Source organism: Rhinopithecus bieti, unplaced genomic scaffold, assembly GCF_001698545.2.
Source record: "Rhinopithecus bieti isolate Rb0 unplaced genomic scaffold, ASM169854v2 scaffold_13029, whole genome shotgun sequence".
NCBI classification, from domain to species: domain Eukaryota; kingdom Metazoa; phylum Chordata; class Mammalia; order Primates; family Cercopithecidae; genus Rhinopithecus; species Rhinopithecus bieti.
Genome location: NW_016807982.1, coordinates 4002570 through 4010206, shown reverse-complemented (window position 1 = coordinate 4010206; position 7637 = coordinate 4002570). Strand labels below are relative to the sequence as shown.

The 7637-nt window shown below is 43.9% G+C and overlaps 1 protein-coding gene across 1 annotated transcript in view; it reads right to left on the bottom strand.

Moving 5' to 3' along the window:
* Nucleotides 1-7637, bottom strand: part of THRAP3 (thyroid hormone receptor associated protein 3) — a 95488-nt gene that overhangs the window by 59998 nt on the left and 27853 nt on the right. Inside the window, exon 2 of the mRNA XM_017884427.1 lies at nt 1346-1448. The gene's annotated coding sequence lies outside the window, so the exon portion shown is untranslated. The remainder of the gene's footprint in view (nt 1-1345; nt 1449-7637) is intronic.

Below are 7637 nucleotides of genomic sequence, written 5' to 3'. Positions count from 1 at the left end.
AAGAGTGACTTTTTTTTTTGAGACAGAGTCTCGCTCTGTCGCCCAGGCTGGAGTGCAGTGGCGCAATCTCTGCTCACTGCAAGCTCCACCTCCTGGGTTCATGCCATTCTCCTGCCTCAGCCTCCCGAGTAGCTGGGACCACAGGTACACGCCATCACGCCCGGTTAATTTTTTCTATTTTTAGTAGAGACGGGGTTTCACCGTGTTAGCCAGGATGGTCTCAATCTCCTGACCTCGTGATCCGCCTGCCACAGCCTCCCAAAGTGCTGAGATTACAGGCGTGAGCCACCGCGCCCGGCCCGAGTGAAAATTAATGTTGGCATATGAGGTAGTCAGGTAAGCCTACCAAAAACTACCACTATATAAGAAGTGAAGTTAATAAATAATGACAAACACTATAAAGCATAAGAGGCTTATTATTTAGAGAGATATACCAAAAGGAACTGGAGAGTTGAAAATGACTGCTTCTAAGGGGCTGGGAAGAGGAGTGTGGAAGAACTGCTGTTTTTCATAAAAAGCCCTAGGGAGCTGATGGTCTGATATATCTACTGTAGTGTTTTGCACATGTATAAAGCTTTTGTTTGTTTTGTTTTCTGAGACAAGGTCTTGCTATGTTGCCCAGGCTGGAGGGTAGTGGCGAGATCTCGGCTCACTGCAACCTCTACTTTCTGTGTTGAAGTGATTCTCCTGCCTCAGCCTCCCAAGTAGCTGGGATTACAGGTGTCCACCACCACGCCTGGCTAATTTTTGTATTTTTAGTAGAGACGGGGTTTCACTATGTCGGCCAGGCTGGTCTCGAACTCCTGACCTCAAATGATCATCTGCCTTGGCCTCCCAAAGTGCTGGGATTACAGGCGTGAGCCACCACGCCTGGCCCCCAATTTTAATTAAACACGTAACATAAGCATGAAAAGGGACTGCTTCCCAAAATATTAACAATGATTACAGATGTCAAGTTTATAGACAACCTTTTTCAAACAAATACTGTTTCATAAGAATCCAGAACTTCCATTAAGGAATCGTCTGGATAATCAATTACTTTCTTTTCTTTTCTTTTCTTTTTTTTTGGGACAGGGTCTCACTGTCACCCAGGCTGGAGTGCAGGGGCATGAACATGGTTCACTGCAGTCTCCAACTACTAAGCTCAAGCTATCCTCCTGCCTCAGCCTCCCAAGCAGCTGGGACCACAGGTGTGCGCCACCATACCTGGTTAATTTTTTTATTTTTTGTAGAGACAGGACTTCACCATGTTGCACAGGCTGGTCTTGAAATAATCAATTTTTAACATATAATGGGTTTTACAAATTAGTGAAGTTATTAGTTTCTTTTACCACCATGCTTTTACCTTATGTGAACAATGATTCGACTTGCACTGGATCCCAGACACTACTCCAAAAGAACACCCGCAGTACCACCAGCTTCTTCAATTTACAAGTCAGGATACACTTCTGAAATGAGAGAAAATAAGTAGTGATAAAATGGCCACCCAAACGCAGATTCTGTTACTGACGCTTGAAATCTATAAACACAAACCCTACTTTAGCCCTCATCTTTACTCCAAAAGGACCCACGCTTTTCTCTCAAAGTATGAGATAGTCTGCCTCTGTCTGACATGTTTTCATCCATCTAACCTCCTAGAGTATGGAAAGCAGAAACCTTCCTTCCTGTAACCTGATACTTTCACTGGCAATATTTCAGGTGCTAAGGTTTTCATTATGCAAGACTAATTCACAAGTTCCATAAAACTCAACCTGGTAAACCTGACAAGAATCAGATGTTTAAAATAAGACAGAAATGAACAGAGGTATACTAAAATGAACTTAACAAATGCATTTCAAGGTAAAATAACTCCCTGTACCCACCCATAAAAGCACAAAAATTCCCTTCTGCTCCAGTTGTCTATTCCCAGATCTATGAACATAGTCATACATCAAAGCCCTGTACGATGTTTTCCAAAAGAAATAGGAAAATCAAGTTCCAAGACCAGCAAGCTCATGTAAGTAATCAGATGTCCTCACTCCTGGCTTATCAAAGCTTTGTTGTTATTCATATTGCTATAACGAAAGGCCGGGGCAGCAGCTCACGCCTGTAATCCCAGCACTTTGGGAGGCCGAGGCAGGCTGATCACAAGGTCAGGAGATCGGGACCATCCTGGCTAACACAGTGAAACCCCGTCTCTACTAAAAACACAAAAACTAAATTAGCCGGGCACAGTGGCAGGCGTCTGTAGTCCCAGCTACTCAGGAGGCTGAGGTGGGAGAGTGGCGTGAACCCAGGTGGCTTGCAGTGAGCTGAGACTGCACCACTGCACTCCAGCCTGGGGGACAGAGTGAGACTCCGCCTCAAAAAAAAAAAAATTACTAAAAGGATACGACTGTCTTATCTAGACGAGGCTTAGTATTCAGATCCTTTACCAAATAACAATGTCAATGTGTATTTACTTAGTTGATACAACTACAAATATAGCACTTTCAAAAACTCATTCAAAATACTTTTGCATGTCTTCTTGCTATTTATTCTTCTAATTCAGCCTAAGTTACATCAGTCAAAACTTCTTTCCCCCAATTCCTCACTCCAGAGGCACAGGGGGCTCACGTCAGTCAGCTCTGCCTAGCTAGTGAGGGAAAACCCATGTCTGCCACAGAACTGCAAACTGCTCTTATACGCTGTAACATGCTGAATTTAAAAAGCAACCTATTCCAGGCCGGGCGCGGTGGCTCACGCCTGTAATCCGGGTACTTTGGGAGGCCAAGGCGGGTGGATCACGAGGTCAGGAGTTCGAGACCAGCCTGGACAACATAGTGAAACCATGTCTCTACTAAAAATACAAAAATTAGCCGGGCATGCTGCCACATGACTGTAACCCCAGCAACTCGGGAGGCTGAGGCAGGAGAATCCCTTGAACTCGGGAAGCAGAGGTTGCAGTGAGCCGAGATCATGCCATTGCATTCCAGCCCGGGTGACAGAACAAGACTCTGTCTCAAAACAACAAAAAACACAACCGTTTCCAATACATCCATCTTTCCCTCTAATTCTAACCAGATGGCAAAAGTACACACACAAATCTCCCATTTTATTACCCCATCATATTTCCTTTCTATTGATTAACCTCTTCTTGGATATCGGCAAGAATTTTAATCATTGCAACAAGTCTTCAATTCCCCATTGTTGCAATGAGTGGAAAAGCAAATCTGAGGCTCTGGCCTTTAGTTACTCTGTGACAGCAAAGACACAGCTGAAACCCTGAGTCACCCCTGACACCACAGTTGCCCTCCTCCCACTGAGCCTGTCCTGAATGTCATCTGGCCAGCCACAGCCATACTTGTCAGCTTCTATCTCCTGAACCTCCTTTGGCCAAACAGCAGTGTATTATCAAGGAGACTCCACGATAGACCCTCTTCCCTTCTATACATTACTAATTGTCCACTTATTCAACAAATAATTTATTAAGTACTGATTACATGCCAGGCACTATTCCAGACACTGGAGGTTCAATGATTTAAAAGTCCCTTCATGCCTGGAACTGACATTCTAGAAAGCAGATGGGGGCACATGGAGGAGTAAGAGTTACACAATTTTATATCGAGTATTGAGGGAAGGCCTTTCTAATGAGACAGCTGAGCAGAGACTGGAAGAGAGAGTATACTGGGCTTAATCTGAGGAAACAGCAAATGCAAAGACCCTAGGAAGGAAACATGCTTGGCTGTCTGAGGAAGAGACAAAAATAAGAATGTCTGCAAAGTTGGCCGGGCGCATTACCTGAGGTCGGGGGTTCAAGATGAGCCTGACCAATGTGGAGAAACCCTGTCTTTACTAAAATACAAAATTAGCCAGTCATGGTGGCTGGTGCCTGTAATCCCAGCTACTCAGGAGGCTGAGGCAGGAGAATCGCTTGAACCCGGGAGACAGAGGTTGCAGTGAGCCAAGATCGTACCACTGCACTATAGCCTGGGCAACAATAGCGAAACTCCATCTCAAAGAGGAAAAAAAGAATGTCTGCAATGCAAAAAGTTACCAACGATCTGTTGGTAGATCAGGTCAGAAACATGGCTGAATGGACAGGGCCTTGCAATCATCGTAAGGACTTTGGTTTTCCTCTGGGTAATGAGGACAGCCACTGGAGTGTTTAAGAGCATAAAATAGAAGCATAATTATGTTTCAAAATACCACAAACTGCAATGACACATGCTAGCTGCTGAGTGGAGAACAGATTTTAATGGGCCACGAATAGAAGAAATTAGTAGACAATGCCCAAAATAATCCAGGCAGGCGGATATGGCAGCTCACACCTATAATCCCAAAATTATGGGAGGCTGAGGCAGGAGAATTGCTTGAGCCCAGGAGACAGAGGCTGCAGTGAGCCACGTTCACACTACTGCACTCCAGGCTAGGTGACAGAGCAAGACTTTGTCTCAAAAAAGAATAAAATAATAATAATAACCCAGATAAAGGACAACAGTGCCTTAGACCAGAGTGTCACTCAGAATGCTCCCAGGTTCCACACATTATTAGACCTTAAATAACGATACGGTTTCCAAATCCAAACAAAAGGTAAACATTAACATTCTAGGACCATATCATTTTTATCTCCTATGGTAAACAAGATTGATTTTTTTTTTTCCTTATCTCACCTCATGTACCCCTTGTAATTTTTTTTTTTTTGAGAGACGGAGTCTCACTCCCTCGCCCACGCTGGAGTGCAATGGTGCAATCTCAGCTCACTGCAACCTCCGTCTCCCGGGATCAAGCAATTCTCCTGCCTCAGCCTCCCTAGTAGCTGGGATTACAGGCGTGCACAACCACACCCAGCTTTTTTTTTTTGTTTTTTGTATTTTTAGTAGAGACAGCGTTACACCACGTTAGCCAGGCTGGTCTCAAGCTCTTGACCTCAAATGATCTGCCCGCCTCAGCCTCCCAAAGTGCTGGGATCACAGGCATGAGCCACTGCGCCTGGCCTGGCAATCTTTTTTTTTAATTAAATAGAGACAAGTTCTCACTATGTTGCCCAGGCTGGTTTCGAACACCTGACCTCAAATGATCCACCAGCCTCAGCCTCCCAAAGTGCTGGGATTACAGTGTGAGCCACAGCACCCGGCCCCTGGCAATCTTTTATTGAGAACTACAGAACATAAGGAAACACCTTGCCCACTCTTGTGAACCTGAGGTCAAAGCTAGTCCTTTAAACCACCAGGCGTAACAAGTTTATGTAATACTTGAGGACTAATGTGTTCTTGTTTCAAAAGCATGATGATAGCAATTAAAAAGTGAAAAAAAGGCCGGGCGCGGTGGCTCAAGCCTGTAATCCCAGCACTTTGGGAGGCCGAGGCAGGCGGATCACGAGGTCAGGAGATCGAGACCCTCCTGGCTAACACGGTGAAACCCCGTCTCTACTAAAATACAAAAAACTAGCCGGGCGTGGTGGCGGCGCCTGTAGTCCCAGCTACTCGGAGGCTGAGGCGGGAGAATGGCGGGAACCCGGGAGGCGGAGCTTGCAGTGAGCTGAGATCCGGCCACTGCACTCCAGCCTGAGCAACACAGCGAGACTCCGTCTCAAAAAAAAAAAAAAAAAAAAAAAAAAAAAGTGAAAAAAAGAAGACAGTGTCTTCTATTCAAGTTAACCCAAAGTATCTAATGAATAACAAAATGTAATCTCAGCCATTCCCTGCTGGAAAAACAAAATACCAAGAATAAGATAATGACAGCTGAGCAAATAAGCCCTTAGGTTTTACCACAGAAAACTGCAATGTCTGCTCCAGGTAGTTTTCATGGTATTAGTGGAACCAAGACTGATTCAAGACTGATAAAATTACTACACATGGGTTTGGAAAGAAAACAGATCACTTCCAAATGAGTCACGCATACAGAGCCTTCTGTAATAGGGGATAGCAATTATGGCACACAGACCAAATCTAGCCCAATGTCTGGTTTTGTACCATCCATGAGCTAAGAATGGTTTTTGTTTTAAAATTTTTTTTAATCAAAAGAATACTTCAGGCCAAGCGCAGTGGCTCATGCCTGTAATCCCAGCACTTTGGGAGGCCAAGGAGGGCAGATCACAAGGTCAGGAGATCGAGACCATCCTGGCTAACACGGTGAAACCCTGCCTCTACTAAAAATAAAAAAATTAGCCGGGCGTGGTGGCGGGCGCCTGTAGTCCCAGCTACTGGGGAGGCTGAGGCAGGAGAATGGCGTGAACCCAGGAGGCGGAGCTTGCAGTGAGCCGAGATGGCGCCACTGTACTCCAGCTTGGGTGACAGAGCAAGACTCCATCTCGGGGAAAAAAAAAAAAAAAAAAAGGAATACTTCATTACAAGTAAAAATTATACAATATTCCAACTTATTTTTTTCCCCCATATCAGCTGCTGGGCTAGAGAAATTCCAATTTACACACCCATAAACAATTTTATAGGAACAGTCACATTCATTTACATATGGCTACCTGCACACTAAGACAGGAGATCTGAGTAGCTGCAACAGGGACTGCCTTCAGTGGTCTCACTGCTTTGCTGCTACAAATTGCAGTGACACAGTTATAACTCAACAGCATAGGCAGTATCACATTTTATTATTTTTAATTACCAGTGCATATCCATCATATCAATACAAGAAAAGCAGATGTTGATGTTACCCTTTTAAAGCACAGTGTGAAGTGTGGATCATTTTGTTATTGAATTTGATGGCAAATCATTGTGTTTATTATGAAATGACACCACAGATACGCCAAAAATACAACATACATTGATATTACAAAACTAAGCACTCATCACAATATTCCCAACTTACAGGAAAGCAAATGATGGTAAAAAATATGTGTAGAGAAGAAAAGGACTTAGTTGGAAAAATTGACAAACGTTGTGAAAATGTAAGGTTATTTATCAGCAGTTTCTCTGCAGATGTTTTTTTTTCTTGAGACATGGTCTCCATCACCTAGGCTGGAGTGTAGTGCTGAGAAAAAGAAGGTGAATGTCCTGACTTGCCCTACCACACAGCAGTTTGATGAATCAGAAGCAGCAAAATTTTATCTTTCTTGAAAAGCTCAGGGCTGAGTATGAAATTTTTCAACAAGAACCACCCTTAACCACTATTATTGTTGTGGATACCAAATAGCTTTGGAAGTTAGCTTTTGTTGCAGACTTGATAATGTTTCTTAATGAATTCAATTTAAAATTACAAGGACCTGGCACAGTAGCTCACATCTGTAATCCCAACACTTTGGGAGGCCAAGGTGGGAGGACAGCTTGAGGTCAGAAGTTTGAGACCTGCCCAGTGAACACAGCAAGATCCAACTCCACAAAAAAAAAAAAAAAAAAAAAAAAAAAATTAGCTTCACTCAATGATGTGCGCCTGTGGTCCCAGCTATTCAGGAGGCTGGGACAGGAGGCTTGCTTGAGCCTAGGAGTTTGAAGTTGCAGTGAGCTACGACCTCACCACTGTACTCCAGACTAGGTGACAGAGGGAGACTCTGTCTCAAAGAAATAAAATACAATTAGAAGTCAAAATAGCACTTCTATGGGAAACACATACTGTGATAAAATAATACTAATGACAATAAATGTTTCGATTTTAAGAAATGTCAAATTGGCCGGGCGCGGTGGCTCAAGCCTGTAATCCCAGCACTTTGGGAGGCCGAGACGGGC